This window comes from Sorex fumeus, unplaced genomic scaffold (assembly GCF_029834395.1).
Source record: "Sorex fumeus unplaced genomic scaffold, SorFum_2.1 ptg000129l, whole genome shotgun sequence".
Classification (NCBI taxonomy): Eukaryota; Metazoa; Chordata; class Mammalia; order Eulipotyphla; family Soricidae; genus Sorex; species Sorex fumeus.
Genome location: NW_026606186.1, coordinates 5,460,985 through 5,486,721, shown reverse-complemented (window position 1 = coordinate 5,486,721; position 25,737 = coordinate 5,460,985). Strand labels below are relative to the sequence as shown.

At 44.9% G+C, this 25,737-nt stretch overlaps 1 protein-coding gene across 2 annotated transcripts in view; it reads right to left on the bottom strand.

Annotated features, from left to right (window-relative positions):
* The window catches only part of SCAI (suppressor of cancer cell invasion), a 132,768-nt gene that overhangs the window by 98,104 nt on the left and 8,927 nt on the right, over positions 1–25,737 (bottom strand). For both annotated transcript variants that reach the window (XM_056138658.1, XM_056138659.1), the window contains exon 3: positions 2,803–2,961. The gene's annotated coding sequence lies outside the window, so the exon portion shown is untranslated. The remainder of the gene's footprint in view (positions 1–2,802; positions 2,962–25,737) is intronic.

Sequence of the window (25,737 nt, the reverse complement as noted above, 5' to 3'; positions counted from 1 at the left end):
AACCCAGGTCTGCCCTGAGCAAGGCAAGTGTCCTACCCGCTATACTATCACTCTGACCCCCACAATCTTTACTGCTTCTTTAATATCAAAAGAGAAATGTGCATGCACATGGAAAGTATTATTTTAACAAAAAGTAAATTTCAACTTATAATAAATTGGGAAGATGATAATCAAGTACATTTTAGAACTAAAAAACTAAATCTCAAGGGACTAGAGAAGTAGTACAACAGGAAGGGCTTCCTTGCATGCAGCTGACTTGAGATCAATCCCTGTGGTCCCCCAAACCTCACCAGGAGTGATCCCTGAGCACAGTCAAGAGTAATCCCTGGGCATTATCAGGTATGGCCCCTAAACACAGGACAAAAAAAAGAAAGAAACAAAAATGTAAATAAGAGATAAATAGGCATATGGACAGCCAGTAAGCACAGGAAAAAGTGTTTCTTCATCACTTAGGAAAATGCAAATCAAAACAATGAGATATTATCCAACACTAGTGAGAATGGCACACAGCAAAAAGACTGAAACCGACCAGTACTGGTGAGGATGTGTGAAAAAGGAACCCTCATTAACTGTTGGTGAGAATGTTGTCTGATTCAGCGTCTACAGAAAATAGGAAAGAGATTTCTCAAAAGAACAGAACTTTCATAAGACCCAGAAATGCACTTCTTGGGCTCTGCCCCCAAAACACAAAAACATGATCTGACCTTGAAAAGATGGATGCACACCTATATTCGTGGCAGTGTTTTGTATAATGGCCAGCATTTGAAACATGTCTGATGATAGGCATAATAAATAATGTGGTAAACATACACAATGAATACTACACAGCCCCAAGAAAAGATGGGCTCTTGTAGCTCATTAAAACAGAAATGAGAGGAATCATGAAAATGCAATCAAAGAAAGAACAAATGCTGGCTGATCTCACTCACCTGTGGTACCCAGAAAAACAAATCAAGAGAACAGACAATATCAATGGAAACAAACCACTGGCCTGGATTACCAAGCAAGGGGGCCAGGGGAAGGAATGAAAAGGTGAACCTGATGTGACCCAGGCACATAGGTGGAGGGTCTTGGGCTTTGGAGGTAGTGAGGTGTGGGATGTATGCACATCAAAATTAGACATTTTAGGGCCTGAGCAGCGGGGAGGGGGACTGCCCTGCACACAGTTGACAATGGTCCCATCCCCAGCATCCCATACCATCCCCTAAGCACTGCCAGGAGTATATTCTTTTATGTATTTACTTGTTTTCTTTTTGGGTCCCACCCAAAGATGCTCAGGGGTCACTTCTGGCTCTGCACTCTGGAATTAACTCTTGGTGATGGTCGGGGGACCATATGGGATGCCGGGGATCGAACCTGGGTTGGCCATGTGCAAGGCTAACACCCTGACTGCTGTGCTTGTTCTGGCCCCAGGAATATATTCTTGAGCACAGAGCCAGAAGTGATCCCTGAGTATCACTAGGTATGGCCCCCAAATCAAACCAAACAAAAATATGTATATACAAACACATACACATATTTTAATGCTACTATAAATAAGTAACCTAAACTATAATTGAATAAACCAAAATTATAAAAGTACATAAATATAATTAATTTTATGTCTATGCAGTACAAGAAGCACAAGAACACAATAAACTTATATTTAAAAAAATTCGAGCATTGAAGATTCATTTCTGATGGACTAGCCATCCATAAAATTCTTTAGCATCATAAACTTTTCTTTCCCATCTGAAACTCTTAGGGAACTAGGCTGATAGCTCCTCTGTACAATTTCCACCACAGGCCTTCCCTGGCCTCTCCTGGCACATTTAAACTGCTGCTAGGTAATATTTCTTTTGGCAACGAACTACATATTTTATAACAGCAGACCTTCAACTGAACTCTCTCCATTCAAACTCACATTCTTCCCAAACGTGTGAATCTTAGACTAAGTCGCCTATTTTTTTTTCTTTTACTCTTTCTGTTTTTCTCTTTGAGCCACACTGTTGCAGCACTCAGGGGCTATGCCCCATTGCACATGGGGGTCAGTCCTAGTGGTGCTCAAGAGACCATGCAGTGCTGGGGACCATTGGTTCTCATGCCTGCCAAGTACATACTCCAGCCTGCTAAGCTTTCCAGGCAAAGACTGTCCTCTAGAACACGATGAACACATTTTATGGTATAAAAAATATTAACTATTCATTAAAATTTCCAATAACAAATTTAATCAAGGTGCCTGAGAGACAGCACAGGAGTTAAGGGGCTTGATTTGCATAAGACCAACCCCAGTTCAACCCCTACGTGTGGTCCTTGAGAACTGCCAGGTGTGGCCCATGACCCACATCCCCACCAAATAATTCAAGATACATTCTCTGTTAAACAGAAACATATTTTTTTTAAAAAAATTGTAACTAAACATGACATGGAAAAATGATGTAATTTTTCTTTCTATTGCCCAAGAATTATAGGCAGATACCAATTCTGCAGGTGTTAGGGAATAAAAATGAGTATAGCCTAGAAAAAAAATCATTGCAGTACTATAAATGATACTTCAAAAGTTCAAGAATTGCATTTCCAATTCATCAATTATACCTTTTTATTCAATATCAGCAATAATAACCCATTTGAGCAATAGGTAAAATATGCCTCATTTTTACAGAGCCAAAATGAACTTTACAGAACCAAAGCAACTATATATTTAAGTCAAATTCTCCCCTTTTAAAATCTTAATGCAAACACTCAGTATACTTCAGTTTAACTCAAGTCTCCATCTGGCCCTAGGCTCAAATTATACCAAGTTTTAACAGATAGAGAACCTACCTGCTGGTTTATAATCCAGTGGAGAGGATACAACTGCAAAGTATATATTATGCTAGCATGGCACAGTTTCAAAAAGGACAGGATTGGAAAGTTTATTCATTATCAGAAGCAGGATCCTGAACATATCATTTGTCTTCCCAGAAAAACAGCAGACTGAAACTGAAACAAAAACAAATGGAGAATCTAAATAGTCCTATATCTGTTAATGAAACAAATCTATAAATAAACAGCTTCCCAAATGAAACCACCACATAGCTTCATTGGAGAATGTGTCTACCCATTTATGGAAAGAAAAAAAAAGCCACCAACATTATGCAAACTTTTCTAAAAATGAAGAGGTAAAGTTTCTCGATCCATTTTATAAAACCCAGATAGCCTTGATGTCAGCCCAAAAGATATATGAATATAAACAGAGATGTACAAATCCTAAAGAAAAAAAGAAAAGTTAGAAAACTGAATACAGCAATACACGAAAAAAAAGATAAAAGTACCATGACTAAGCAAGAAATACAAGAATCGATTTAATATTAGAAAGAAAATCAATGAAACTCAATACATATTTAAAAAAAAAACAGGATTCCTTCAATAAACAAGGAAAAAGCATCTGATAAAATTAAACACCCATCCTCTAAAATATCATGGACTTCTACCACTGGCCAATAAGAATTCATAGGGACTAGATTTTATCCCTCTACATCAACCAATCAAAAGAAATAAATGCCACTGGGGGCATGGAGTTAGGAGTCGCCTGCCTCCCAACCACCCCTCACGCCCCACCCCCAACACACTGCTGGATGTGAACCTTTGGGGGAAAAAGAAAAGCAGGTGAAGGAGACCACATGACTGTAAGGTAGAGAGGGCTCTCAAGATATGAACGTCAAACAACGGGGCAACTGGCCCTCCTGGCTGCGGGGTGACCCAGTCTGAAAGGAAGGCAATGGGAAGGCAGGGGGACCAAGGCAGCGGCATCCAGAAAAGAACACGGCAGAGGAGAAAGCGGCAGAGAGGGGACAGCGTGCTGCGCTCCCTGGCCAGGTGCTGAGTATTCCACTGATGACAAGCAACACACGCATGGGAGAAAATACTGAAGACACACGACAAAGATGCACGAAGAGGGGGGAGCGAGCCAAGACCCCCGAGCCCAGTCAGACGGGAAAGCCCTGAGACGAGCAGGCTGCTGAGGAGCAGGGAGGCAGGGGAAGGCCAACCCAGAATCCACAGAGGGCAGCGCCCGCCTCAGGCGTGAGTCTGGAAGCCTGGACAGGAACCTCGGCACACACCCCCGGGTGCAACCCCAGACACCTCCACAAAGACAACAACGGAGACGAGAAAGGCAAAAGGTAGAAACAAATAAAAATAAACAGAACACTAAAATAAGACCCCAACCTCTTAACAATGAGCAACCTGTCCTGAGAAGGCATCAGCAGGTCAGTACTCCAAGCTCTGTAAACTAAACTCTGCTGCCGGCTAGTGCTGCACGCATTATCAAGTGACAGAGGGTGTGCAAATAAACACACACACACACACACACACACACCAGAAGCCAGAGGAATGCAGATTCTCACCACCCTGCACCCCTACAGCGCCAGGCACACAGAAACCTGAAATAGATACTCAGGCCTTGACTTCCAACAGCATCCTGGAGCAATGTCTGTCTGGGTGTCCAAGGCAGGCAGTCCAATGAAGGACTGAAGAGACAGGAACCTCCATCTCTCCCGCAGAGAAGAGAGAGAAGGACCCAAGAGACAGGTGCCTGCCTCGCATGCAGCAGACCCGGGCTGGAGCCCTGGCCTCCCAAATGGTCCCCGAGCACTGCCAGGAATGATTCCTGAGCACAGAGCCAGGAGTAAACCCTGAGCACTGTCGGGTGTGGCCCCAAAAGAAAACAGAAGTAATAATTTTTAAATATAGCTGAACTTTGCCTTCAAGAAAGTGGAGCAGAAACAATTTGCATTGCCCTGCGGATGTGCATGGTGACTCCACAGTGCCAAGCAGCAATTCACAGTGACCTTCCAGTGAGGTACCCTAAGAAGACCAGCCCCACCAGGAGCTGCTCTCACTCAGAGACAAGTAACAACTTGATAAATGCTCCTCAAAACTGTGGAGGCTTCTGAAAAATAACAAAGTTCTGAGACGCTGTGGAGATGCAGAAATAAAGGGCCACAGTCACCAGCCACAGCCACCGCCATACCCACTCACCCTTTAGCCCCGCTCCACCAATTCCCGACTGACTCTCCAAGGACACGCAGGTCACCCCGGCCCCTGGGGCTGCCAACTCTGGGCCGCCCTCAGGAGAGCAGCCTCAGCACACCCCACAGCTGCGGACAGGCTTCACTCATGGCCCAAGCCACTGAACCTGAAGCCTCAGGTCTACCCCAACTCCCAGCTCCTCAGTACTGAACCTGCAGTAGGAGCACACCGGACCCAACGGAAGGAGCAGGGAAGGAAAAGGGAAGCCAACTAAACCCAGCAAACAGAAACAGCAACACAGAAGCCTCACTAGCCACAAGCGGGTTAGTAAATCCTTAGACAAGGACTTAACAACCTCCTGAGGAGATAGAAAATTTTCACATTAAAAGAAAAAATTTTTTTGAAGCTTATTGATCTTAATATTGGAGCTTTATTATCTGATCAAGTTCAATTATAGAACTGTATCAATAGTTGTGGCCTTTATCTACATTAGAATAAAAAATTTTTTAAAAATTGACTCGGCAATGCACGGTACTCTGCGTAGAACAGAAAAAGGACATTAGATTAAAACTTAAGGCTGAGGGGTGTGGGGCCAGGAAGACAGCAAGAAGACAAAAAGGAAGACCCTTTGCAGAGACGAGCCCCAGGTTCGATTCCTAGTATTACACATCCTCCAAGTACCTTAGAGAGTGACCCTAACCACTGCAGGAGGGGCGAAAAGGGAAAAGAAAATGGAAAAAGGTACAAGGGAGTCCCTTCCCCATTTGGCACTGTGGATGGGTGCTTGGCAGCTGAGACCAAACCAAACAATGTAGAATGAAAAAGGTCCCTTAAAATGAGGTTTCTTGGACTGGAGAGATAACACAGCAGGTAGAGCCCTTGCCCTGCACATACTGGCCCCAGTTCGATCCCCAGCATCCTGTATGGTCCACAAACACCAACAGAAAGAATTCCTCAGTGCAGCACAAGGAATAAACCCTGAGCAATGCTGGGCGCGGCCCCAAAACAAAACAAAAACAAGACAAAAAAAGAGGTTTCCTTCAACATCAGCCAGGATTTTTTTAATTTTATAATGCAACAACATTTTACGAAATAGCATTATTCAGACCTGCTGAATGGACGTTAGCTAAATTCTTCTAAACATATTATGTATTAGGACTGGGAAGTCATAAAATGTTTCATATATGTATAATAGTGTTAACTTGTAAAGAAAACAAATTATGCCATTAATTCAGTTACCACAGTATTGGGTGCTATATTTGCTATATTTGAATGGCTCAAATTTGCATGCTTTTAGAGAGCCCCAGATTCAATCCCCAGCACCACATTGCTCACCTAAGTCTCATGGAAGTGAGTACCAAGCAATGAGACAAAACACCCTCTAGCACAGCTGCATATGTCCCCAAAACCCAAGAATCAACCAATACTGAGATCAAACACTTATGTCAGCCCAGAAGTGGCTCAGCAATAGGGTCCTTTGCCTTACATCTGTGAGGCTCTTTTAATTCAGGTGTGGCCCAAACCACAACCCGCCAAGAAAAAAAAAAATAGAACCAAAATGTGGGGCCAGGTAGATGGCTCAGAGGGCTGAGCACATGGTTTGCATTTGAGAGGCCTGGGTTCCACAGCACACTGCATGGTCGGTCCCCTGGACATCACCAAATACAGTCCCAAAACAGCAAGCTGGGGTAAAAAAAAGGAAAATCCAGAAAGTATAAAGAAACATGTGAAACTTCTACTCCCTAGGGGTGACCGTGATTCATTGCTATAGCTCATACCATGAGGGCACCCCAACAAATTTGCAAGTATGGATGGGATATGGGATATATTTAACTTTCAGGGAAAACCAGCACAAATTGCAAGTCCTAGGTCATTCTATTTACACCTGAAATCACTCCACGTTCCTTTCAATAATGGCATCACTTCGTGAAGTTGGCCTTTCAAGCAGCTGCAAAGACGATATGAAACCATGTGAAAATGGTGGAATGGGTAGAAATGGAGGTGATAGCATTCAATACTATGGTAACTGAATTAATGACATAATTTGTTTTCTTTACAAAATAATACTATTTTACAACTGCCACAATGGCTAAAATGTTTAAATGCCAAGGGCTGGACTGGAGCAACAGTACAGCGGGTAAGACACATGCCATATTATATGAAGCTGAGGAGGTCCAATTCCCAGCACCACAGCCTGAGCCCACTGTAGGATAACATAGCTTCAGGTAGTTTATGTTTATTGGGTTGTTCCCATCACAGTGCTCCCTTTCCTCTGTGTTTATTTGTAACTTCTTTCTTTGTGCTGTTGACTTGTAAATACTGTTTTACTCTTCTCCGTAAGGCCTTTGTATAGTATATTCAGAGCAATGTCCTTTTTGTATGGGCACAGGAAGATGCTACGCTTTTGTTATGTGGGAATCATTTGACTCTAAATGGTATTTTACCCCTGGGCATCTCAACCTAAGCCTCAGCTGCCCTTCCTAGCACCCCCAAAAGCAGGATCCTGACGAGGGACTGGGTGGACCCAGGGCAAGTGGTGAGCTATCCTACCCTGGCATCGAGATGGGCCTGGCCAAAGTGCCTAATGCTTAACTATAAGTAAGAACTTGGTCATGGACAGATGCTGTCACGATTCAAAAAGTAGTAACTAGATTTGGACCCTGCTAGGGTTAGGAATGATTAACCTGACCTGAGTGCTGTAGTCTGAGTCTGTGGCAAGATGTTACCAGGAGAGCTGCCCTATAAGCTTCAATGTATCTTTTACTATGTCCATTCAAAAATAACTAGAGAAAAACACCTTTAGAACTATTTTGGGCTGCAGGCCATCAGGAAGGGCTTCCTTATGTTGTTTATGCTTCCAGACCAGGTGGGGAGCATGGGCCCCGAGGGCTAGGTGGAGAGATATAAGTAGGGGTAGAGAGAGAAGCAGGGGGGGTCAGATTCAAGAGGAGTCAGAATCAAGAGCCGAGAAGTCGAGTCCAGGCTGCAAGAAGCAGCAAGGTGAGATGGGCAGGGATGGAGGAATGAGGGGCAAGGAAGGAAGAATGCATGAGATCGGAGAGGCGAAAGATTGAATAAACGGTAACTAATCAGCAACCAGCCTGGTCCTCGTTCTTCCTTCGCCTGCCCATGGCCTACAGCCATCTCCATCCTGTCCATACATAGCGGCTCAAGAGCACCAAACGCGGGCGGTGAGAGAGCCGCCCGGAGAGCCCTCGAACACACACCCTTCTGAGGTCCTTACAGTCCACCAAGAGTGATCCCTGAGTACAGAGCCAGTACAGAGCCAGGAGAAAGCCTTGACCACTGTCCGGTGTGGACACCCAAACATACCTAAACAAAACAAACAAAAACAAAGCAAGTGCTGGCAGGGACACTGAGAAACTGTAACTCAAAAGTAGATGATAGTAATGTAAATTGGTACAACCCATAGTGCATGATCCAGAAAGTCTAGAAAACAGTATGAACACATTTCAAAAAACTAGGAAACTCCATAATGCCGAGAGAGAGGGAGACAGGGAGAGGGAAGAGAGAAGAAAAGTGCCTGCCATAGAGGCAGGCTAGGGGGGCAGGGGGAGTTGGCAGAAGGGAAACTAGGGACACTGGTGGTGGGAAATATACACTGGTAAGGGGAAGGGTGTTGGAACATTATGTAATCGAAACCCAATAATGAACAACTTTGTAACTGTGATCCGATTAAAAAAATTAAACAACTAGGAATTGAGCGGCATATGACCCAGCAATTCCACTTCTTGGCATCTACTCCAAGGGACCTAGAACTTCTCAGCTGTCAAGATACCTGCATTCCTACATTCACTGCAGCACTACTCACAAAACTAAACCTAGAGCAGACCCAAGAACAGGTAACTGGATAAAGAAATTGTGATGCACATACATAATGGAATACTACTTAACTTTAAGAAAAGATGAAAGCAGGGCCAGAAAGATAGTCTTTCTTGCACAAAACTGACCTGGGTTCCATCACAGGCACCCTGTATGGTTCCCTGAGCCCACCAAGAGTGATCCTGAGCACAGAGCCAGGAGTAAGTCCTGACCATCACTGGGCGCGGCTAAAAAATAAAACAAGAAAGAAAGAAAAGATAAAACTACGCAGTTTGCTACTACTTGATGGATCTGGAGAGTATCTATGGGGTGAAGTTAGGACAGATACTGAATGATCTCTCTCATACGCAGGATATAAAGAAATACAGCAGGGGAATAACAAATGCCCAAAGGCAACAAAAACAGAGACCTGGTTGGTCTTCAGCAGGAAGCTACCAAGGGCAGGAGAGGGGGACATTGGAACAATGGTGGAGGGAAGTGTACACTGACAAACAGGTGTGGTACTGGAACAGTTTATGTAAGAAATCTTAACATTAACAGTTTTGTAAACCATAGTGCCTAAAATCTTCTATCAAAAAGATCTGCAATAACATGAACTCTTTAGTAACAAAATTCTTTTCATTCTCAATGATCTTTGTTTTTTGACACTTCAAAGTGAAAAATCACTCCACTCAGTACAGCTACTTTTACCTAATTATCTAAATATTAGGAGAATGCCAGATAAGATTATAATAGCCCAATTACATAAATTGGCCAGTAACAGAAAATAACAGTTTCAAAGTATGAAGCTACTGAAAACAGAGACATATATATCAAGTGTTGCTTTAATTTTACTTATGGGACTTCAATAATCCTCAGAGGAAATTATCTCTTCCACAGTTTTTCTGATTATATTTCAATGTCATTATTTTAACTGTAATAGCAAAAATTGTATAAAGTCAGACAAAAAATAAAAAGTAGCTTGTGTAGCCGTGCCACTTGCTAGCTGTCTCACTGGACTAAATTACTTTCCTGAGTCTTGATTCCTCTCTTTGTAACTGGGAATAACACTATCTCCTAATGAAACAACAAACTCAAGCCTCATCTACCGAGAAGCACCAGCAAGCTGGGAATTACACTCACTTGGTCCCGTCCTTCCCTTTAGTTCATTTATTCAACTCTATAATCAACCTAAATATGAAACAATTCAGAACTGACAGAAACACAGAATTCAGCAAGAGCTACACAGCTTATGGCACTCATTCTATAACTATAAAGGGTACGTTTGCTGTTTTTTTGCAAAATAAGCTAGTGACAAAGTTTCATGCATTTGAAACATCAATGCCTGATCTATCCCTAAATCCACTCACCCTCCAGGCCAGACTCCTTCACGCACTGTCTTTTCTCTTGGCACCCTTCCACGCTCCCTCCCTATCCTTTCTCCGAAGTGGCCATTCAGACCTCACCTATGCTGGGAGCATTTGAGACTTAAGAAATCTAGGACATGTTGACTGATTCCTCAATGTCTTCAGAACTGGTGCTGCCCCTCTGTCCCTAGCCACTAGGGATCATTTACACCATCACCTCAGAGTACACACCTTCACCTCCCTCCTTTAAAAACACAAAGGGGGAGGGGGTATGGTGCCGCCAGCAGGTCAATCCTTACTTGTGAGGCGAGTGCATCAGCAGCCTGATGATGCCTTCAGACTTCCAGATACCTCAAAATTGCTGCTGTGCCTTTGGCCAGACCTCAAAAACTTAGGGCAAACTTTACCAAGAAAGTAAATGGCCAAAAGTTAGGTATGTGGGAGACACACCCACAAACACCTCGGGTTCAGCTATATAATTGGAGGCATGGTCTCTTTGGTTCCTGATTGAACTGCTTAACGGCCATGATCCCAGAGACTCAGAAACAAATCTCGAAACCCAATGGCTTTTGGCAGAAATACATCTGGTCCCTGCAGTCGGTTACCGGCACTGTGCCACCCCAGGTGGGAATAGGTTTCATGCCTTGGCTTGTTCCCCCTGTTGGCCTGGTGGCCGCCATCCGCCAGAGGCCATTGGACAGTCAGGTTTGGGCCCACAGTGATGAGACACATGGGACCTCACAGGATGGGGGGTGGAGTCAGCCCTTTTCTCCCCATCACAACGAGACCCCGAGTTGTTGCCCATGAACAGCCTTTCTGGCTCCTGATCAAGCTGTTTAATGGCCATGATCCCAGAGACTCAGAAACAAATCTCGAAACCCAGCGGCTTTTGGCAGAAATGCATCCGGTCCCTGCAGTAGGTTACCAATGCTGGGCCACCCCAGGTGGGAATAGGTTTCATGCCTTAGCCTGTTCCCCCTGGTGGGCCAGTGTCCGCCATCCTCCAGAGGCCACTGGACAATCAGGTTTGGGCCTTCAGTGATGACAAGTTGGGCCTCATGGGAGGGGGTGGAGCCGGCCCTTTCCTCCCTACCCCAACGAGACCCCAAGTCGTCGCCCACGAACAGTCTCTCTGGCTCCTGATCAAGCTGCTTAACAGCCATGATCCAAGACACTCAGAAACAAATCTCAGAACCCAGTGGCTTTTGGCAGAAATGCATCCGGACTCTGCAGTAGGTTACTGTCGCTGGGCCACCCCAAGGGGGAAAGGATACTGTCCCTTCACCTGCTCTCCCTAGGTGGCTCAGTGGCCGCCATCCTCCAGAGGCCACCGGACAGTCAGGTTTGGGCCCTCAGTGATGAGACAAGCGGGGCCTCACAGGATGGGGGTGGAGCCGGCCCTTTCCTCCCCATCCCAATGAGACTCCAAGTCGCCACCCATGAACGGCCTTTCTGGCTTCTGATCAAGCTGCTTAACAGCCATGATTCTAGAGACTCAGGAACAAATCTCAGAACCCAGCAAGTTTTGGCAGAAATCCCTCCAGATTTAAGTGTTAAAATTTTGGAATTTCAAAATCGCACGGCGACTACTACAGCCACGTGACATCATATGTTATTCTTAACCAACAATAGAAAACAAAATTTGTCTACTGTTGCCTTTTCGGCAGATCTGAATGTTGGGGTAAAATCCCAAATAATAATGGTGGGTCTGGTGTCGAAATATTGAATGTAATCAAAGTAGAGAGAGAGTAATGTGGAAATCATCTGCCCCACAGGTAGGGGGAGGGTTTGGAAAGGGGGTATATTGGAGTTTTTGGTGGTGGAGAATGGGCACTGGTGAAGGTACGGGTGTTTCATTGTATGACCGAGACTTATACCCAAAAGCTTTGTAATTGCTTGCACGGTGATTCAATAAATAAAATTATAAAAAATGAAAAAAAAATAAAGTAAGGTGGAGTTCATGCCCAATTCAATCAGCTAATCAGTGGCTAAATAAATAGCAGTACTCCTACATAAAAAGAAAAAAAGAAGGAGGGGCCTGAGCACAGGGGTAGGGTGTGTTTGCCTTGCACATGGCCAACCTGACCCGGGTTCAATTCCTGGCATCCCATATGGTCCCTCAAGCACCATCAGGAGTGATTCCTGAGTGCAGAGCTAGGAGTAACCCCCTGAACATCATTGGGTGTGACTCAAAAAGCAAAAATAAATAAAAGGAAATCTCTAGTGCCTACAACTACAGCAAACATTATACATAGCCCAACTTTTTAAAAAATAAAATAAAAATACGAAGGAAATTAGGGGCCAGAGTGATAGGACAGTGGGCAGGGTGTTTGCCTTGAATGCGGCTGACCCCAGGCTCAATCCCCGCAGGTCCTTCATGGAGGATGTGCGGGGCCAGTTTCTCACATCACTTGAGCAACTCACAGCAGAGGTTGGTAGCTGGGTTCCAACACTGAGCATCCTAAAAGAAGGAGCAGGAAGTGTGTGGTGTTTCTGTGACTCAGCCCCAGATGACACACAGTATGGCTGCAGTCATGATTCCCAGACTCTGAGTGAGGCAGTAATGAAGGTCAGCCTTAGCTAAGAAAGAGGCCAGGCCTGAGCACCAGAAAGGGGCACGTCAAGCTCACGCTGAGTAGACCATGAGGCACAAACGCTGGTGCTGCAGACATGGCAGGGACATAGAGCCCATCCCATGATGGAACGGTTACATGTCAGAATACACTGGAGGTGTTAATAGTATGTACTGCTTTTTGTGAAGCAGAATCTTCCCACAAGAAGGAAGGATAAAGAAACTGAAGACAATAACCTGAAGCTTCCCGTCTCCTGTGATGACATTCTCTCCAGGGCCAAGCAGCAGGGACAACCAGGAAAGGGAGGGGCACGGGAGAGGTACTTTCCAGAATAAAAGAATGATAAAATGGGGAAAGTGAATTATCTCTCACTAAAGAGGAAACATTTATATTGGAAGAAACTTTTGACATCACTTGGCTGCCTGCCTTTGCTCAGCAACCAGTAGAAAGTGCAGCTTTTCTCATGTACTTTAATACTAACGCAACGTAGGTTAGGGAAACCTCATTTGTGGTTATACGCAATACATTTTTTAAAAAATACTCTATTCTAAATTGCATAAATCTTTATTCAATCATTTCATTCTCTATTATTGCTGGCAGTAAAAATCCTTTAAAAAGAAGAAACAGGCTGTTCTCCACCCTGGAGACCTGCCACAGCTCCGCCTGAGATATAGACTTAGCTTCCAGGCAAGAGATGCTGGGTTCTCTCTGGAGCACATCTCTCTTTCTCTTCCCTCACACTTTTCTACGTAAATTTCTTAAAATATTTTACTTTACTAAAAAAAGAAAACAAAGGAAAGAGAAGAAGAGAGAAGAAAAGAGAAGAAAAGGAAGAGAGAGGAAGAGGAAGAAGAGGCGTGGAAGGGGAGGGGAGGGGAGGGAGAGGAAGAAAAGCGATCAAATTTTCAGAGTCAAAAAAAAGAAGGAGGGGTTGAGGAGATGGAACAGCAGGTAGGGTGCCTGCCTTGCACATAGGTTCAATCCCCAGCACCCTATATGGTCCCCCAGCACTGCCAGAAGTAAATTCTTGAGCGTAAAACCAGGAGGAATCCCTAAGTATTGCTGGGTATGCCCCCCCAAACACACAAAAAAATTTTTTAGCTACAACCTACAGTGTTCAGGAGACCATGCAGGGTGTGGGGCCTGGAAAGGGCCTGAGCTCCCAGGCGGAAGGCATGGAGGCCAGTCCTGGAGCTGTTAGGTTTGCAGGGCCAGGAGATGACTCACAGGGTCGGTATGCATACTCTGCATGGCAGCGGCCCAGGTTCGATCCTGGATAGCGCATGGTCGCCCAAGCAACACCAAGAACAACCTCCCCACAAGCACAAAACCAGGAGGAGAACCAGGAGGAGTACATGAGAAAAGCTGCACTTTCTACTGGTTGCTGGGCAAAGGCAGGCAGCCCCTTTGAACTGTCCTTCAACAACTTTAATGAAATGGCAACTAATTCCAAGTCTTCATCTCCCCTCCCCTCCCTTTTCTTTCCCCTCCCCTCCCCTTTCTTCTCCTCTCCTCTCTTCCTCTGGCCTCTCCTCCACCCTCCCCTCTTGCTACCCCCCCAGATCTATCCTCCAGTCCTGGGTAGAAAGAACTTTCTCCAAGGAAAACACAGGTCCCCAGAACTCAGATCTCATGAACCAGAATAGTAAGTCAGGCTGTTGGCTGAGGCTGTGGTCGTCTCAACGACCCTCGTGGGCACTGGCAGATCCCACTTGGTGACTTGCCACGTGGCTCGCCCGACTCAGGGGCTGCCTCAGTGTCTTCACAACCCGGAAACCCGCTCTCCTTCCTCTGCCCTAGGCTACCTCGTGTCTCAGTGAGGACGCAGTTCCGGAGAAAAACAGCCAGTGATCACCAGCCAGGAAGCCACGTGGCTCCTTCAGGCCTAATCTGGGAAGGAAGAGCGCTCCCTCCGCTGGACCTGCGTAACTCAAATTCGTAACTCAAATTCGGCCCTTCCCAGTGGCACTAACGAACCTACCCGGAAAGGACCAGGCATCCTGTCTCCACTTTCTCACAGGCATGCGACAAGTGTGAGGAGATTCCTCACTGCAGTTTGGATTCACATTTCCCTAAGAAGTGAATCTTTTTAAACGCCAGTTTGTCATCCATGCGTCATCTTGGGAGAACTTTCTAAGTACATGTTAAAATCCATTTTAACTGAGGAAACGGGATTTCCAATACTACTGATGACACTTACCACCCTACATCTTTCCCACACCACACCCATCACCTCAGTCCACCAGTGTCCCAAGGATCCTCCCACCCCACCCACCCACAGGCCCCCACCTAAGTTCAGAGCTACACACAAAATCTTCAGGGGCTTTTTGGGGGATGTTGTTTGTTTGGGGACACCCCCAGCGATGCTCAGGGTTTCCTTCTGGCTCCGCACTCAGGAATTACTCCTGGCAGGGTTTGGGGGACCATACGGAATGCCGGGGATGGAACCCGGGTGGGCCATGTGCAAGACAAACCCCTACACACAGTGTTGTAGTTCTGGCCCTGAAAAAATTTTCAGTGTTGATGATTCTTACCACTTGCTGTTCCCTTACCACCTTTCTTTCTTATCCTACATATGGGTAAAATAACATTTTTTGTTTTTATTGAGGAACTGATGTTACCTACACTTATCTAGATGAACAGAGCTAATCTTGTAAAATTCCACAAAACTGTAAATCAATTAAGCTGATAAAGTAAATGTTTTTCAAAAACTTTTTTAAGATATGTACTTTTTTTTTTTTTTTTTTTTTTTTTTTGCTTTTTGGGTCACACCTGGCAATGCACAGGGGTTACTCCTGGCTCTGCACTCAGGAATTACTCCTGGTGATACGCAGGGGACCATATGGGATGCTGGGAATCAAACCCGGGTCGACTGCGTGCAAGGCCCTATCCATTGTGCTATCACTCCAGCCCCAAGATATGTAAAATTTAAAAAATTGACATTATGAATAAGTAAAGTAAAAGTAAAGGCCCTCCCGCTGATCATCGATTTGCTCGAGCGGGCCCAGTAACGTCTCCATTGGAGACTTTGTTGTTACTGTGTCTGGCATATCGAATACTCTCGGTAGCTTGCCGGGCTCTCCGAGAGGGGCGGAGGAATCGAACTCGGGTCGGCCATGTTGGCTGTGTGCAAGGCAGACGCCCTACCCACTGTGCTATCACTCCAGCTCCGACATTATGAATAATTCTGTGCAAATGTATCTTAAAATTAATGTGAAATAGACAAATCCTGCAAACATAAATTTTAGTAAGACTGAAGATAATTCATGACTTCTACTCAGATCTCTTTAATAGCCACATCCACTTGCCCACATACCACATACCACATGATGGATATGTCGTTCCCAATGTTCTCCCTTCCGAAATCCAACATGCCATCTCGTCGGTAAAGAAACAAAAAGCACCTGGCCCAGACAAGATCAGACCTGAACACCTGAAGAACTTACCATCAGTACTCATCAATACATTAGCTCGACTCTTCACACGCTACCTGTCTGAATGCAAGGTTCCATCCCAATGGAAAACCAGCAAGACTGTACTACTATACAAGAAAGGAGACATCCACGACATTGGCAACTATCGCCCAATCTGCCTATTGTCTGTCATCTACAAACTATTCACTCGAGTCATCCTGAATAGGATTAGCAGAACACTAGATGAAGGACAACCATGTGAACAAGCTGGATTCCGAAAAGGATTCAGTACCATCGACCATATCCACACAATAACCAAGCTCATTGAGGTATCTCGGGAGTTCAAGATGCCGCTCTGTCTAACGTTCATTGATTTAAAGAAGGCCTTTGATTCTGTTGAGACGGAAGCGGTCATGGAAGCCCTAGCCAATCAGGGCGTACAAACTCAATACATCAGGATCCTTCGTGAGCTCTATTGCGGATTCACTACCAAGATCTCACCATTCTACAAAGAAGTAATCATCCATATCAAGAGAGGGGTTCGGCAGGGTGATACCATTTCACCAAAACTCTTCAGTGCCACCCTCGAAAACATCATGCGACGACTAGAATGGGAAAACATGGGAGTGAAGATAGATGGTCGGCAACTACACCACCTCCGCTTTGCTGATGACATCGTTCTAATAACACCAAACATCAGCCAAGCGGCACAAATGCTTGCGGACTTTGACCGTGAGTGTGGAAAGGTCGGACTACAGCTGAATCTTACAAAGACAATGTTTATGAGAAACAGCCTTGTTCCTGACGCTCCATTCGCTCTCAACGGAACCACCATCTCCGAATGCAACAGTTATATATACTTAGGTCGAGAAATCAACATGATGAATGACCTGGCACCTGAGTTACGCAGGAGGAAGAGAGCGGCTTGGAATGCCTTCAAGAGCATTGAAGAAATAACTAAAAGGACAAAGAACCTCCAACTACGAGCACATCTCTTTGATTCCACTATTCTTCCTGCATTAACATATGCCTCAGAGACCTGGACCCTACGAAAACAGGATGAGAACACTATTCGGGTCTCTCAAAGAGGAATCGAAAGAACTATGCTTGGAATATCACGATTCACTCAAATGAGAGATAGAATCCGGAGTTCTGATCTTCGTCAACGCTCAAGAATCAGAGACGCTGTCTCATTTGCCAAGACATCAAAAATCAGATGGGCTGGACACGTAATGAGGTTTACAGACAACCGCTGGACTAGAGCCATTACTGATTGGATTCCACGGGACATCAAAAGATCACGTGGACGCCCACCTATAAGATGGTCAGACTTCTTCGTCAAGACCCTAAATGATCGGTTTGAGGCTCTACATGTTCCTAAAACGAACAGATACCATTGGGCTACGCTAGCACGCAACCGGGATGAATGGAGACGTTACTGGCACCCGCTCGAATAAATCGATGAATAACGGGGATTAAGTGATTAAGTGATTAAGTGAAGAAGATAATTGGGGCTGAAAAGATGGTACAGTGGATAAGGCACTTGCTTTGCACATGGCAGACCTGGGTTTGATCCCTGGCATGCCATACAGTCCCTGGCATGTTATACCGCCAGGAATGACTCCTGAATGCAAAGCCAGAAAAACCCAAGTACTGCCAGGTGTGGCCTCAAAAGAAACCCAAAAAAAAAGGATTGAAGAGAAATGAGAAAATTTTAAGGGGGAAATCTGACTAGACCTATGTAAGTATAATAATGTGAATTATCCTAAGAAAGGGAATATTGGTTTTATATGAGAAAATATATTACAGATACTGAGGCTGAAGAGATACTGCAGTGGGTAGGGCACTTGCCTTGCATGCAGCCAAGCTGGGTTCGATCTCCAGCACCCAATACAGTTCCCTAACACCAACCGAAGTGATCAAGGTGTAAGTCCAGTGCCACATGTGACCCCAAAACAAAAACTATACACACACACACACATATATGTAGGTATGATATATCTGATATATCAATATCTGTCTATATATCAGTATCTATATTATAGATACCACTTAAGTTTCTGCATTAAAAGATTATATTGAAAATCTCTATGGATATAAAAATTAATCAGGTTTTCTATGGCTGCCAATGAGTTGTAGATCTTTCTGTGTTTTGGATATTCACATTGTTGGGTAAATAATCCACAAACATCTCCCATGAAGCAGGTTGCCTCTCCATGTCGGTGATGGAGCCTTCCTGGTGCCAACAGTTGCCTTTCCTGGAGCCCCACTGGTTTGGTTTGTTTTTGCTTCTCTGTCCATAAAGACACTGCAAAGACTGTTGTCAAGTAGTTCTACAGTCTATCTTTTCTTCTTTGTATTTTGTGACACCAGTCTTACATTTGCATCTTTAATCCACTGTGAACTAATTCTCAGGGCCTTGTACAAGATAATAATCTAGTTCCACTCTTTTGAATGTGGCTGTCCAGTTTTCCCGTCACTGTTTATTGAAAAAACTTTCTGTTCTCCATTGTATATACTTGGCTTCTTTGTGGTAAATTACTTGCCCATACTTGTGGGTTTATTCCTGGGCTTGCAATTCTGTTCCATTGATCTGTATGTCTGCTTTTCATTCTAATACCATCCTGATTTGATTAGCACTGAGGTTGCAATGGTAAGCAGTACAGCAATTTCTCAAAAACATTAAAAATAAAAATGCTATGACATCCAGGAATTCAACTGCTGGTTATTTATCTGAATATAAAAATACTAACATAAAAAGATGCATACATTGGGGCCAGAGAGACAGTACAGTGAGCAGGGTGAATTACTGCCTTGCATGTGGTCAATCTGGGTTGAGGCCCCAGCATTCCATATGGTCCCCAAGCACTGTAGGAGTTAATTCCTGAGGGCAGAGCCAAGAGTAATCCCTGAGCAGAGCTGGGGGTGGCCCCAAAACAAAACAAAAAGGTACATACATACAAACCTATGCATGTACATGTATACACCCACACAGAGACACACACAGATACACACACATACACCTCTATGTTCATTTCAACATTATTTACAATTTTACAATTGCCAAGATATGGAAACAACCTAAGCATGTAGCTACCAATGAAGAGCTCACAAAGACAGGGTATAGCACTCAATGGACAATGAACTACCACTGAGCGAGGGAATAAAACATTGCCATTTGTAACAATATGGATCCAGCGTGAAACAAAATCAGACAGAGAATGACAAATCCCACATGACTTCATTCAGTTGCAGAATAAAAAGAAATAAAGATACAAACAACAACAACAACAAAACAACTCTTAGAATCAGAAAACATAACTGAAGGTGACCAGAGAAGATGGGGCTGAGGGGGGTAAAGTGGGTGGAGGGTTCAGGTGTAGACTGATGGGTGGTGATAATATAGATCAGAGGCAAATGACAATGCTGTGGGGCCAGGAGCCGGGACAGCAGGTGGGAGGCTTTGACCCCAGCACTGCTCTGTTCCCTATGGAGCACAGCCAGAAATGAGTCTCAAGGATCAGGTCCAAAGTAACTTCTGAGCACTGTTGGGTAGAGCCCAAATAAAAAAAATTTTAAACAGGGAAATCAAAGAATTTATAGACGGGTCTGAAAGACCACTCTGGGAGAGGCAGGGAGATGGCACAACGGACTGAGTGCATACTTCGTATATTGGAGGCCGAGGCTCAGCACTGCTTGGCCCCCAAGGACAGCAAGGCACACCCCTGGGCACTGCACCAGAAGCAGCCTCAGAACCCTGCTGGGTGGGGTCCAGAAAAAACAGCAGGACTAAGAATTACTGAAGGGGAAAAAAAGTCACTGGTTAAACTCTGACATCCATGACTGTTTCATTCTCACTCCCCCAACCCCAGGAAGACAGTCAGCCTCCAGGGAGTCCTGTGTTTGTTTTCTGGAATGCTAAATCCTGGAGGAGTTGGTCCTGAGGGAAGCGTGGAAAGATACCACCTTTTAGGAGAGGGCAGTTGGGACCAAGAGGGAAAAAAGAAATGGATCATGCAGCAAGGAAGGGAAGGAGTTCTTTGGGGACCTGGAAAAAAAATGAGGGTGGGGGGGTTAGGATAAATGACAAGTCATCAGGAGGAAACATGTGAAAAGGAAAGCCGAAAACTACACCAGACCCCCCATGCCTGGCAAAGAACCTTGAGTCTGAATTATCTGTGAGCATGCAGAGCCACAAAGCATCGAGGGAGAAACCTCAACATAGCTACAATGGCTGAAAACCAAGCCTCTCTGCACCTCGTAAGCCTCAAATTCAGGCACAACCACAAAGAGAGGGGGACGCCCATTCTTAATCACTGAGGATGAACTCTTCTGGGAGGGAGGAGGGGAACACACCCAGTGCTACTCGGGGACCATGTGGGGCAGCAGAATGAACTGAGGGCTGCTGCGTGCCAAAATGCACCCAGCCCCTGAGTCACCTTCCCAGTCCAGTGGGTGCGGGGAGACGTTCCAGTGTTGGATCGAGTTTCATCAAAAGGAAAGAAAACATTGCAATATTATCTGACCTTGCGAAGATTAGAAGGTCAATTTACCAACTTAATGAGATAGCTCACTAAATGAGATAACTTGATATGGATACTGGACAGTGTCCCCAAAAAAAGACAAAAAATGTTCCAAAGAAAATGCTCAATTGAAACATTAGATTTTTCCAGCAGGGCCCAGTGACTTAGTCGAGAGGAAAGGTACTTTGCATGTAGCCAACCTGCGTGTGATCCCTGGCACCAAATATCTGTGCCCCAAGCCTAGCCAAGAGCAATTTCTAAGCACAGGGTCAGAAGCAAGCACTGAGCATAGCTGGATATCACCACCCACACCCCCAAGAAAGATTTTTCCATCAATAACATCCCCCAAATTTCCCAGGTCCAACTCTCCTAAAGCTTATAAACTTTTAGGTAATTATCCATATAACCATGTGTTTCTGCCAGGGGGTCTCTAGCACCCTCCCAAAAAAATAACCCTGGTTGAACAGAAAAGCCATCCTTTTTAAGTTAGGGACCTGAAATTCCATAAAAAAATAAAAATATCTCTACCACTGGTCACTTAATCTCTCAACTGAAGCAGTCATAATTAGCACCACAAATTACCTACACTTCAGGATTTAAACATAACGCAAGAGGCCAAGGAGGCTGAGGCTGGCAAGAGGCTGGCATCCTGCCAAGCCCGGTTCAAATTCCTGGCACCACATCTGGTCCCCTGGTTCCTAGCATGCAAAAAAGGGAGGTCATGATGGAAGAGAATTCCACATCTATGAAGCATTCCTTAAAAAAAATAAAAAAAGGAAGAAGAAACCTAAACCTTACCAAGTCTCAAAAGCCAGGTCTACCTGGCAAACTGTAAGACTCACAGGAAATGATTCCACTGGACCACAGAGAAAGAGCCAGCAAACTCAGACTGTGGGAAACTGCTCAGGGGGTGCTAACTGGTTAGTGAGGACAGAAAATAATTTGGGAGACTGAAGGAAATTTCTATATAAATGTAGTTATAATACGTGACTTCACATGCACGCCAAGGTTTACAGAACTGATTATACCAAGTAAAATTCACTGTACACAAATTTTACCTCAACTTCACACAGAACTCAAAATTCAGACTGGAGGAAATTCTTAAAAGTATACATTCATCTCCTGGCTGTTCCTCGCCGGGGTCCCTTGGAGGGGAGCGGGCTGAGCTCTCCTCCCCGCCCTGACCAGGGCTCCGGCAGCGGAAGACCTCCAGGAACAGCCACCACCATGCCGAGACCACTCTCCGCACACATGAAGGTACTGGCAGAGGGACAAAGCCACGCGGGTTCCGGGGCCAAGATCTCCCAGCCTACTCGGATTGGAGTTGAGCATCCTCCACCCAGATCCTCCAAATTCCAGTAGGCGGGGGTCACACCCACCACCTGGCCCCCTGGCACCGTGTAATCCCATCAGCGGCCAAGACTCAGAGACTATAAAATCCAGCTCCTGGAACCGCGCGGCCGCATTCGCAGCCACGCAACATCTTATCAGGACATCTTTTTATGACATCTTATCATCTCATTCCTACTTTGGACAAACTTGCAGGCTATCGAATATAGCCTGCCCACAGGGCAGAGTCTGGCAAACTCCCTGTGGCGCACCAAATATGCCAAATACCAGTAACAATGATGGGTCTCATTCTCCTAAAGAGCCTTGAATATAATCTCAGGACTAGGATGAAAGAGACGTTACTGGGGCCTGCTCGAGGCAATCAACGAATAACAGGATGATGAATGAATGAATGAATACATTCGTTCATTAACAAATAAACAGAAAGGAAAACTAGAGTGGGAAAACCATACACTTAAAAATTCTTAAAGAGGGGCTGGAGCAATAGTACAAGGCAAGGCAAACGCCCTACCTGCTGTGCTATCGCTCCATCCCCGCCAGGAGTAATTTCTGGGCATTACTGAGTGTGACCCAAACAGAAACAAAAAAATTATTAAAGAGTCGCTGCCCACAAAGGGGCCCTCTGCCTACTCCACAAGCTGCTAAGCCATGGTTCCCAGGGACTCAGAAACAAATCTCGGAACCCAGCAGCTTTTGGCAGAAATCCCTCCATATTTAATTATTACGATTTCAGAGTTCCAAAATGACATCATATCCTATTCATAATCAGCAACAGAAAACAAATTCTCTAATGTTGCCTTTTCAGCAGATCTGAGGGTTGGGGTAAAATCCCAACTAATAATGGTGGGTCTGGTGTCAAAATACTGAACATAATCAAAGTAGACAGAGAGTAATGTGCAAATCATCTGCCACACTAGGGGGACGGGGTGGGATGAGGTGTATACTGGGGTTTTTGGTGGTGGAAAATGTACACTGGTGAAGAGATGGGTATTTCATCATTGTATGTCTGAGTCTTAAACCGAAAGTTTTATAACTGCTCTCACGGTGATTCAATAAACAAATATATTTTTAAAAAATTCTTAAAGCATTTATCTATCTTAGAGATTAACTTGCATCTCAAAATGAGTGTACACTCAGCGCACACATGCTCGCTCTCGCGCTCTCTCTCTCTCTCTCGTCATTTTGGCCTAAATGAAACTATTCTACTTTAAAATAAATTTAAGGGGCTGGAGCAATAGTACAGCGGGGGTAGGGCATTTGCCTTGCAAGTGGCCAACTCGGGTTCGATTCCCAGCATCCCATATGGTCGCCTGAGCACCGCCAGGAGTCACTCCTAAGTGCAGAGCCAGGAGTAAGTAACCCCTGAGCATTGCCGAGTGTGACTCAAAAAGGAAAAAAATAATTAAAAATTTGAAGACCTTACTTCTGGGCCCAAAGAGACAGTACAGCAGGCAGGCCCTTATATGCAGCCAACCTGGGTTTGATCCCCAGCACCATAAATGGTCCCCCAAGAGTGACCCCTAAGTGCAGATCCAGGAGCAAGTCCTGAGCACTGCCACGTGCCCCCCCCCCAAAAAAAAGGATGATGAAAGGAAGGAGAGGAGGGAGAGAGAGGGAGAGGGAAAGGGAGAGGGAGAGGGAGAGGGAGGGATGAAGAAGGGGAGGAGAGAGAGAGAGAGCAAGCTCTGTTAAGGCGAGAGAGAGAGAGAGAGAGAGAGAGAGAGAGAGTACAGGAGCTAAGACATTTATCTTGCATGTGGTAAACCCAGTTCAATTCCTAGCACCTCATATGGTTCCCAGAGAACAGCAAGGAGTGTTCCCTAAGCACAGAGTCAGGTGTGACAACTGCTTCCCCCTTGGCAAGCACCATGATCAGGCATGCGTGTGACCCCTGGGCCTGGCAAGTAAAAACAACAACAACAACAACAACAACAACAAAAGCATGGGGGGATGGGGGGGATGTTTCCAGAGTACAAAAAGCAATCTGCAGCTCTATATGAAAGCAAAGCACGTGCTCTTTTCTCTCCATAGTCGCCTCCCCCCTTCAATAAAGCTATTTAAAAGAAAACAATAGATATAAATTTAAAACAATTTTTTTTAAACATTTAAAATGGACCCATGTCCCACAGTGTCACCATGTAAATGGTTCAGCTTCACAGCCTCACGAATGATCTCAGAAAAGATGCGAAGCTCAGGAAGATCCCAGGTACCGGGTCTTGGCCCTGAAAACTCTGGGGCCTCCTTGGGAGGGGTCAGGCAGAGATTCATCCCAGTGCTACAGATCCTGAAGCCCTCGGAGCACACAGCTGCCTGAGTCCACAGTACTGACAGCCCAGTGGGAGCACAGCAAGTTATAGAGTAGCACAGAGCCCTGCTAAGCTCAGTAAACAAAAACAAGATCACAGAAGGCTCAACTAGTACCAACCAGCTTGGTAAATCCTCAGACGATGACTTTATTAATTGCATTGTGAGATATAAATTTTTTTTAATTTTTCTGTTACTGAAATATTTTTTGATAATTCCTCTTACCATTTTGTTGTAACAAGTAAAATAAAATACTTTATTTTGTCTCTACTAAGGACCAGGCTTAGTTGGTGGGTGGGTCTGTAGCTCTGTAGCACTGTCCTCCCATTGTTCATTGATTTGCTCAAGCGGGCCCAGTAATGTCTCCATTGTGAGACTTGTTGTCACTGTGCTTGGCATATTGAATACATCACGGGTAGCTTGCCAGGCTTTGCCATGCAGGCGAAATACTCTCGGTAGCTTGCCGGGCTCTCCGAGAGAGGCGGAGGAATCAAACAGCTTGGCTGGGCTGGTGGCTAGCAAGGCAAATGCCCTACCGCTGTGCTACCGCTCCACCCTGGTGGGTGGGTAATTGAGGCAATGATGGAGGACAGTGGTGGAGGGACTGGTGCTGGAACAGTGAATGCCTGAAATGACTATATTATAAATGACTTTGTAAACTGTCACTGTCTTCCCATTGTTCACCCATTTGCTCGAGTGAGCCCAGTAACGTCTCCATTGTAACAACTGTTACTGTATTTGGCATATCGAATACGTCACGGGTAGCTTGCCAGGCTTTGCCGTGCGGGCGAGATACTCTCAGTAGCTTGCTGGGCTCTCCGAGAGGGGCAAAGGAATCAAACCCAGCTCAGCCGGGTAGGCGGCTTGCAAGGCCAATGCCCTACCGCTGTGCTATCGCTCCACCCTGGTGGGTGGGTAATTGAGGACAATGATGGCGGACACTGGTGGAAGGACTGGTGTTGGAACACTGAATGCCTGAAATGACTGTATTATAAATGACTTTGTAAACAATGGTGTTTAAATAAAGTTGGGGAAAATATGTATAAAAAGTAAAATGCAAAATTAAATAACAAGAATGACAATACCAAGTCTTGGCAAGAATATGAAACAAACAGAATCCCATATATTCTAGTAGAATATAAAATGGTGTGGCCACTCTGAAAAACACTTTGGCAACACCGTTAAAAAGTTAAAAAGATACCATAAGACCAGCAAGTTCACTTCTAGACATAGACAAGAGAAATGAAAATATGTGTCTGCTTAAACATGTGTCTACCTAACTCAAATGTTCTCAACAGTTGTATTTAGACTAGCCGAAACTAGAAGCAAGCCAAATGTCCTTTAACTGAATGAAAAAACAAACTGCAGAAAAGAAGAGTCATACTATGGACTA